Raw genomic sequence first — 9,891 nt, forward strand, 5'->3', positions numbered from 1 at the left:
CCTCAAGAAGCTGCTAATGCAACTGAGCTATTTAATGGTGGGGTGGACGTTCTTTTTTTTCCTGCTGCCATTACTATGGAATACATAATAACATCAATAATTAAATATAAATTGGATTTAATATTTTATGCTGGCGACATGTAATTTACACTCTACCCGAGAAATCAAAAGGTCACGTCTGAAGTGAAGGCAAGAAGTCGAGGGAGATGGGCTCGTGCGTGAAATGGGTCCTGCCGAGAGGGAGCCTCAAAAACTTCTCCAGGGAGGGAAATCAGAGCTTCGTTTGGGGTAGAAAAAGAGAATTAGCGGTCAGCTTGCAGGTTGTGTGATTTTTGCCATCCTGGATCTGGTGGTTCTTGGTGCAGTGATGCTCGTGTCTTCATTTGTAGCATCAGCTCGTGGTGACGGGTAGGGCTGGGAGGTGAGCGTGTGTTTGCGACGCGGCTGCAGCGCTGCTGTGCTGAGCATCCTCGTGCTGGCAGCGCGTCACCGCATTGATTTCTGCGGGATTACGGCAGATTTCGGTGGCTTGCCCAGCAAAGCAGCCTCCGCTAACGCGGTGGGAATTCAGGAACTGCCCGTGTTATTGCTGGAATGCTTCTTTTTTAATTTATTCTTTTTTATTATTCCCACCCCCTCTGGCCATCGAACACCTTGTTGAATTTTCACGTTTGTACATGGGGTTTCGTACCAGCTCTGCAGCCCCGTCGCTTTTTGCTGTTCGCTGTGCATCTGTTGTTAATTAAAAATAGGACAAATCAAACATCCCTGAAGCAGATGTGGGGTCACCCAGCTTTCCAGCCCCTGTTCTGCATCTCAGCCGTTGTTCCCCGTGTTAGGAGCGAACCGGCAGCATCGTGCCCTGTTTGCAGGATGCAAAGGGCAGTGATCCTTCCCCTGTGCTCTGCGCTGGGGAGGCCACACCTGGAGTATTGTGTTCAGTTCTGGGCCCCTCAGCTCAGGAAAGAGATTGAAGTGCTGGAGCGGGTCCAGAGAAGAGCAACAAGACTGGGGAAGGGACTGGAACACAAGCCCTATGGGGAGAGGCTGAGGGAGCTGGGCTTGTTCAGTCTGGAGAAGAGGAGGCTCAGAGCTGAGCTCAGCACTCTCTAGAACTACCTGAAGGGCAGTTCTAGCCAGGTGGGGATTGGGCTCTTCTCCCAGGCATCAGCAATAGGACAAGGGGCCATGGGCTTCAACTCTGCCAGGGGAAATTGAGGCTGGAGATGAGAAAGCAATTCTGTGCAGAGAGAGTGGTCAGGATTGGAATGGCTGCCCAGGGAGGTGCTGGACTCACCGGCCCTGGAGGTTTCTAAACTGGGATTGGACATGGCACTTAGTGCCATGATCTAGTAAACGGACTGGAGTTGGACCAAGGGTTGGACTTGGTGATCTCTGAGGGCTTTTCCAACCCAGTCCATTCTGTGATTCTGTGATCAATAAGACCGTGTAGCAGCTGGATGAGGAGCAAACCTTGAGCCTTGCGCTGCGCTCATCTCACTGCGATGTGGGGAGAGCAGATCCCATCGTGACCGGGATAAATTATTGCTCAAGACTGCGGGCAGAGAGGTTTGGGGCTTGTCTGGGCTCCCCAAAGAGCAGGTTTCTTAGCAAGTGAGGCTTCTGCTTTTTGTAAAGGTTGTGCAACACATCTGGGCAAAAGCCATTCTTGATTCTTCTCCTTCTTCTCCTCCCTGGGGTGGGTTGAAGCGCTGGGGTCGGGTGAGATGGGGAAGTCGGGGGAAACCGGCCCAGATCGTGGTTTGTTCTCGGTGTCTCACCTGGCACGAAGGGACGGGGCTGCTGAGCCACGGCAGCTGCTTGTTTTGTGCATGTTTTGTGCAGCTTCTGAGCCTGAATATTAAAAACCTGAAGGCTGAGAGGAAGATAAAGCCCTTTTGTGTGTTTTGGGGGCTGCCCGGAGCTGCTGGTTGGGATTTGGTGTCGCCTGGTGTGGGCTGGGGTTCGACTGCCCATGGAAAGGAGGAAAGTGCTTTAGGGAGAGCGTGGACAGGCGAGAAAACACCCTGGATGCCCGGGCAGTGTTGGGTGGCCCTTGGGGACGGGTGAGGGTGACCGAGGTGACACGTCACCCGCTGCCCGCTCGGCTCTTTGGGGAGCCCGGGTTGCAATGGCACAAACGCCTGGATGTGCTTTTGGGCTTATTTTGTCCTGATTTAGTCCCTGCCATTGAACCGAAGGGTGGAGCCCGTCCAGGAGGGTCTGCTACATGGAAAAGTATCCACTGATGCTTGTGTTAATTAAACGTCTATTTTGGGTTTTTTAGTCTCCGCAGCCAAGTTAAATAAAAGCCCGCGATAGCCGACTTTCCACCCCCTCCAGGAGTTATAAACCCGCTTTATAGCCGCTCAGAAGTGGGCAGAAAATGCCCTTTTTAATTTGGCAAGCCATGGATGTGGCCAAAATGGCTCTGTTTGGCTTTTTGCTGAGCCAGAACCCCGCTGTGGAAAGGACCTTGGGGACCACAGCCAGATCCTGCCTCCAAACCTGGGTCCCCCACTGGGGTTCAGCTTGGTTTGGCTTTTTGGCATCACTTTTTGGCTGTCATTTGGTGGCAAAGCTGTTCCGGGTGCGTTGTTGGATGGCGCGGGCTGAGCTGAGCTGCCCCCAAAGGCACTCGGGGCTGAGTTTTATAAGGTTATTCCACTTTTGGTGCCTTTTTATGAGGCTTTGGGGTCCACTTGGAAAAAGAGCTACTTGTTTTTGTCAGGGATAACTGGTTTTGATCAACGATATGGTGGGGTTTTATACCTTCTTCTCGACCTGCGGGTGAGATCAGCACCTGCCTCCGGAGGAGGAAAGACCTAATGAATTGCAAAAGGATGCGACTGTACCTGCCTTCTCGGGGCTGCACGTTAGTGAGCTCCTGCTATTTATGGTTTATTTCCAAGTCAGCTATGGAAAAATCTATATAAATCCCCTATTCTTGCAGCTTTTGGTGCCTGTGAAAGTGAAAACACCTGGTTTCAAAAGGCAATCCTGACTCTTAATTGCTCTTAATAGTGTAATATTTTGATATTATGGACAGGATAATGCAACTTGGGGGCTTGCTCGCTTGGCAAAGGAAACACCGGGTTTTTCTGACGCTTTGAAGTTGGTGTTCAGGAAGGTTTTTGGCTGAAGGGAGAGGGTTTTGTTGAAGGAGTCAAGGCCCTTCCCATGTGTCTCTGTCCCCTCTATAGGCTGCATCAGCTTCTCGGCAACGCGACCGCAACAAACTCAATGGGGACGGGTCAGAACAAATCTCAGACTACACGTGTTTCCAATTTAATGCACCAAAATCCACAGGTATCCCATGCCATTCCCCTTTTGAAGGGCCGAGCACCTTTAATTCTTAAAAGATTAATACAGCGAAGTTACAATACCATCAATATACTATTATTTTCCATCTTGATTCATCCCCAGATGCAGCAGGAATGGCTCCCTTCAGGCCACTCATAATCGGCAAATGCTTTTAAGCCCTTTAACAGTCGCGCGCTCCGTTTTGCAAGGTGCCTGGTTTATTGTCTGCAAGAGCCTCTCTGAGAAATCACTTCGCTAATGTTTTGCAAGGGACCGAAGTGAATGATTGATGGATGGGATTCAAGTCGCTGAGAGCTGGTCACTTAATCTGCAATCAGGACTGTCCTGATCAATTTGAGCAGCAGCGAGGAGGAAACGTGGAGATTTACCTTTGCTGCCTGTCCAGAGCAGCCAAAACCAGGGCTGGGTTGTCTACAAGAGTCAGTGAGGTTAATCCCAGCTGGGGATCTGGATTTTTGCCTTTTAATTCAGGTTTAAGGCTGCCAATGTCAAGGATGCTCTGCTACACCTCTGTGCCAGCCGCACGGCTCCACTTACCTGTTGCTCGTGCTTTTCCTAAAGCCCATAAACTCCTTTTCCATCACCTCTGCAAACTCCCCTTTGCTTTGCAATGAGTAGAATTTATTTGCCCCGTTGCTGTGAAAACTGAGCCGAGCAAACCAAACCAAACATCTGCCGCTGCTGGATTTCCATGTTGTTTTGCAAAAGCCTTTTTCAGAGGGGGACGAGTTCCCTAAGGCAGCACCACTGCTTTGTCTCACTGCCTCAAAACTCATTCAGTTTGCTCATAAACCTTTCATTTCCAAACCAACCTGGGCTGTGGGTGGCCAGGGATGCTCTCGAGCACCCCAGGGAGAGATGTGAGGTGCGAGTCCATCCCGAAATCTGCTGCGGGAGGGACGTGATGCTGTATCCCTATCGCAATTCAGGCACAAACCCAACCAGAGACTTTCTGCTGGTGCTCAGCTCCTCTTCCCCTCGCAGAGACAGACGGGCCCTGGCTGGGGTTGCTCCCCAAGCAGAAAAGTTGAGCAGCTCTTTGTTTTGCCGCTGCAATCTTTTGCAACAGAAACCAATTACAGCTAACGGCTCGAAGGCTTCGCCTCCCCGACTTGATTTGCCTTGTCACGTCCCATTAAGTTCGAATTCAGCGCTAATCCCTGCCCTGAAATATATAATGAAAGACATTCAAAATATATCGAAATGGCATTGGTATTGATTTATTAATGCTAGGGAATGCTGCTCTAATTGAATTTAGGTCCAGGAAGTAAGTTAATGCAGCTGACAGTGATACAGGAATCCAATCTCCCCAGCGCACAGAGTTAGGACTTTTTTTTCTCTTTGTTGTCAGTTGGATAAATAACAAATCAATTTAAATTTCAAAGAGGTTGCTAAAAACAAGGCAGCACCTGCCTCTGGGCCAACCGCTCGGCCGGGGCTTTGGTGACCGGCGAAGGTCAGGGAGGTTCAGTGGGGACGGAGAGTGTCCCTGGGTCTTGCTGGGGGTTTTTTGGTGCCAACCCCCCCCGGGGACCGTGCTTCTCGCTGGGATCCAGATCGGTGAATTTGTTGATAAATGCTGTTGTGGGAACAGTTGTTTTCTTGTTGCTTGTAACCCCGAGGTTGTGGGGCTGTGCTGGGGTCCCTTCCCTGGGCTCTGGGGTTGTGTCTTTGCCTGACCCACACAGAAACTCCTATTTTCCCTGTTTTGGGGGGTACAATTAGAGGTTCTGCAAAGCAGCAGGAGCTGCGGTTCAGTGCTGCCTTGGGACGATGCCACGAGCATCCCCACGGTTGTGCCTTGACTTCTGACCATTGAACACATTCATCAACACCCAGGTTTAAGTTCATTAACATTCAAGTTTAGGCTAAACAAGGCAGAAACACTTGTTGCTAATAGGCTTTCGGACTATACAACCAATATCGCAGAGCCCTATTGTTCAGAGTTGTCTTTTTTTAATTACTCAGGGCTTTTATTTTTAAGCCCTGAGAAACACTCGGGGCTTGGGTTTGAAATCCAGCCCTGCTGGGGTTGGTATGGTCAAGAAGGCAGAGGAGCCTGAGTTAATTAAATCAACAGCTAACAGTGGAGGTTACCCACAAAAGCGAACCTTGGTGCCCCTAAAACCACTGACCAGAGAATGGCTGGAAAAAAACAAAACCACAGTTGGAGTGAAATGGAAAAAGAAATCTTCAGCTCTATATCACTTCAGCTAGCCACAGGTATCAGAATATTAATTGCTCTTTGACTTGATTTTGTTGTGGGATTAAGGGCACATTGTGGCTTATGAAGATATTCTAGGAGCCACAAGGATGGATGCAAAATCCATCCGTTAAGCGTTTCTTTGCCTGCTGGAATCCAGGATGCTGCCGCGGCCGCTGCAGCCGCAATCCCAGCACGGAGCAGCATCCTCGGCGCTCCCAACCACCCGTTCCCACTGTCCGTGTCCCCAGGGGGGACAGCGGGTACCCGGTGTCATTCTCCCCAAGGTGTCGGATGCTGTATCAATTTGCTGGCTTTGTCTGTGGTGAAAGCTCTGGTTGGTAGAGGCTGGTGCAGGGTCCTGCCCCCTCTCTCTATTCCCGAATGCACCTGATGGACTGACCAGGATGGAAATTTGCAGGGAGGTGCCCATGGCTGGGGGGGTAGTAGAGGCTGTAAAACACATGGGAATGTTTGAGACCAGGATGAGCTGCACAATGGGTTTTCCTCAATCCTGCAGTTGGTTGTCCCCATCTCTGGTGCCAGATGGTGCTGGAGGACATGGCCTTTCCTTTCCCCCCGGGTATCCTTGTCCTTTCCCCCCTGTGGGAAACTGCAGCGGGTCTGTGGAATCCTTGACAGAAAATATGGGAGTAGAGATCAGCCTTGAAGATATTAAGATTTACCCTTGAGAAGGATGGGAGTAAAGGAGTATCCGGAGGTATGGAGATGTACCTGTGAGAGAGAAGGGGATAGAAGAATAACATGAATGATAGCAAAATTAACCAATGAGATGTTAGTGCTGTAACTTGTAACCAATAGTGAAAAGACACATGAACTGGTAGAACTGTATAAAAATGCACTTGTAGCAATAAATGGCACCTATTACTTTCATCTTGAAAGAATTTGGTTCATGTCGTTTGTCCGTCTCAACTGTGACGCTCCCCGGGTATCCTCGTCCTTTCCCCCCGGGTACCCTCGTCCTTTCTCCCGGGCATCCCCGCGATGCTCTGCTCCATGCTGGCCACCCCGCACAGGAGCACTGATGGTTGTAAAACATGATCCCGGCCCGAGCATCACGCAGCCAGCAGTGGGGAGGTTTCCTGAGGACAGAGGCAGCGTGGAGCCGCAAACCAAGCTGCCTCCCGCTCTGTGTTTGCCGAGCTGGAGCCAGCAGTGGGAATTGGGCACCTCTGGGCCGTCTGTCCCTCCGTGCCCGGTGACTGGGTACCGGGAGCCGGTGCTCGGTGCCTTTTCCAAGCTCATAAATCCAAGAGATCAGAGCAGGGGGATCCAGTCCAGCCCATAAGTCACGGGATGTCATATAAAACCACGGACGTTAAAACTTTACTGCAGTGAATAGTTTTAATTTCCTGGGTATAACAGCTGGGTTGACGCTAATGGCAGATGAAAGCGGAGATTTCCCGGTCAGTCCAGCCCCAGCCTGGACGGACGCAGCCAGGAGCGCGGGCTGTTAACAATGCGGCTCTTTATCCCCTGAAACTTGGATCCATTAACCCCAGAGATGTTAATTACAACAGAAATTACCTATGAAAGACCTTGCTCAGGAGCCTGAATGTTTGCAGCCAGTAATAACTTTATATTTTCCATAATGCCACTGCCAGTTGTTTGGTGAGGGTTTGGGGTTGTTTTCATTTTTGGTTGAGGGGTTTTTGGGGGTTGTTTTTGTTGGTTTTGTTTGAAATATGTTCCACTAATTTAATAATTAACATCTTCTGCCTGCTGCGGCGCAGAGGCTTCGTGCCCATCATGGGGGTCTGCAGTGGCCTTGTGCCTTGCAGTGGCCTTGGAGGAGGGTGATAAATGGATATTTGGAGGACAGAGTGAAGAAAATATGTTGGCAGTTTTGGGCTTTGCTGCTGGGAGCTGGAACCAAACTCCAACGGGATTTGTGCTGTGGGGATGCTCTGCAGGTCGGGGATGGGCTGGGGTACGTGTGTGGCATCCAGGGACAGCTCATTGTCCCCAGGAAGCCTTTACAATCAAGCGCCTGCCCTGAAACTCATCCGTGAGCCATACTGGGCTCTTTGTGCCATCGAAGACTTGCCGTTTGTGTGAGCTCCACAACCGTTTAATGGCTGGGATGAGAGGAAGCCACTCGAGCCCTGGCTCTTGTCCAGCCACTTCTTCTCTTGCTGGGATTTTATTGCTCCTTTTCATCTCCAAAGCCCACGGGCACAGGGGAGGACATGCAACGTGCACCGTCCACCTCGGCTCCACCGCCAGCGTGGTGCTGCCACAGCGTGTGACCAGGTGATGGCAACCACGTGGGGAGACCTGACCTGGAGCCCTTGGGAAGAGATGGAAAATCTCCACCTGACCGCAGGTTAAGCCCTTGTTCCCCTCTGCTCTGCCCCAGTGAGACCACACCTGGAATATTGTGTCCAGCTGTGGCCCCTCAGTTCCAGCAGGACAGGGAACTGCTGGAGAGAGTCCAGCGCAGCCACCAAGATGCTGGAGGGAGTGGAGCATCTCCCGTGTGAGGAAAGGCTGAGGGAGCTGGGGCTCTGGAGCTGGACAAGAGGAGACTGAGGGGGGACTCATTCCTGGGGATCAAGATGGAAAGGGGGAGTGTCAGGAGGATGGAGCCAGGCTCTTCTGGGTGACAACCAGTGACAGGACAAGGGGCAATGGGGACAAACTGGAACACGGGAGGTTCCACTTAAATTTGAGAAGGAACTTCTTCATGGTGAGGGTGGCAGAGCCTGGCCCAGGCTGCCCAGGGGGGTTGTGGAGTCTCCTTCTGTGCAGACATTCCAACCCGCCTGGACACCTTCCTGTGTAACCTCATCTGGGTGTTCCTGCTCCATGGGGGGATTGCACTGGATGAGCTTTCCAGGGCACTTCCAACTCCTGACATTCTGGGATTCTGTGGTTCCAACCTGTTTCCTGCTTTCTTTTTGCTCCTGGGTGGGGGCTCCTGCCAGACACAGGGCATGCTCAGCATGCTCGGACGTGACCTGCTCTCTGGAAGATGAACCAGACGGTGGGTTGAGGTGCTTGCTGAGCCAATTCCCCCTGTGAGCAGAGAGGATGCTGCTTATGGAAGTGGGAGAAGAGCCGAGCCACTAAAGGAGAAGTAGGACACGGGCAAACCACCTTGTCTGGCTCTGTCTCAAAGTGCAACCCCCAGAGTCAGCTGTGCCGTGGGTGACTGTCCCCGTTGGCTGTGCCATGGATGACTGTCCCTGTTCGCTGTGCTCTCAACCACATCTCTGGCTCCCATGAGAAGGGCACGTTGGGGACCCTGGAGGGACGCTGATCCCTGAAGGAGCAGCAGAAACTGGTGGCCCGTGCTGTGCACGTCTTGCAGAACATGATGGGTTCTACCTGCTCTCCTTTGCTGGTGAATTAAGCCAATTCTTATCCAGTACAAACCCTGTGAACTTTGCCTTTTATTTTTCTGTAGGTGAAATTTGGCCTCCCTGGCGAGAGTCTCTTGCAAGGTTATCTGTGTGCAATTACGCACCTGAAAGTTGAGCCACAGCACCGCTACAGCCTCTCAGTCCTAAGATGGATGGGACAGCGGTGGGGACAGGGGCAAGGTCGGACCTTTTCTGGTCCCATGGGTGATCACCCCATCCTCCAAATGCTCTGGTGAGCAATTGGGGGTTGTTTGAAGGGATCGCAGTGCTCCCCAGCACCATTCGGATCCTTGTTTTTAGGCATTAACATCTATAATTGCAAAGACCCCAGAGAGCGTGGAGTGGAAAATATTGTGTTCCCCATCCCAGCCCACCCTTTGCTTAATGAGCACATTAACAAGCCCCCGTTTATTTATATCAATTTCAAAATCTCCAAAGACATTCCTATATATAAGCAGGGCATCAGATCCCATCCCTGTAATGGGTCATTAATGTATTTTAAGCGAGAGAAACAAGTTCGTGTTGGCAGAGAGGAGGATCAAAAATGCTTTTATGGCAAAATGACCAAGAGTGCCTTTCTGATTGCCTCTAAATTCCCAGTGAATAAATGAATAATAGACAAATAAATGAATAATAGATATATCAGTGAATTAGATATTGCAATGCAAGGGTAGGTCACCCTGTGTCCCTGCCAGAGCATTTGTTTAACAGGACAAACTGGGAAAGTCAATACAGAAGGTGCATGGGGACATGATAAACCTCTCCTGGTTGTGTCACTGGAGGAGACAAACTCTGGGTGCTGCTTCAGGTGAGTGGTTTTTCGGGGTCCCATGTCCCAGCTGTGCCCCAAGAAGATGTCACCCTCTGCTTGGACCCGATCGCATATGTCGGGATGAGCTGGACATGCTGGACGTCCCATGGGTGCTGCTGTGATGCTGCTGCAAGATTTGCTACAAAGAAGCGGTGGTGCCGGGGGGC

The sequence above is a fragment of the Streptopelia decaocto genome, assembly GCF_964273445.1.
Source record: "Streptopelia decaocto genome assembly, chromosome: 23".
Taxonomy (NCBI): Eukaryota; Metazoa; Chordata; class Aves; order Columbiformes; family Columbidae; genus Streptopelia; species Streptopelia decaocto.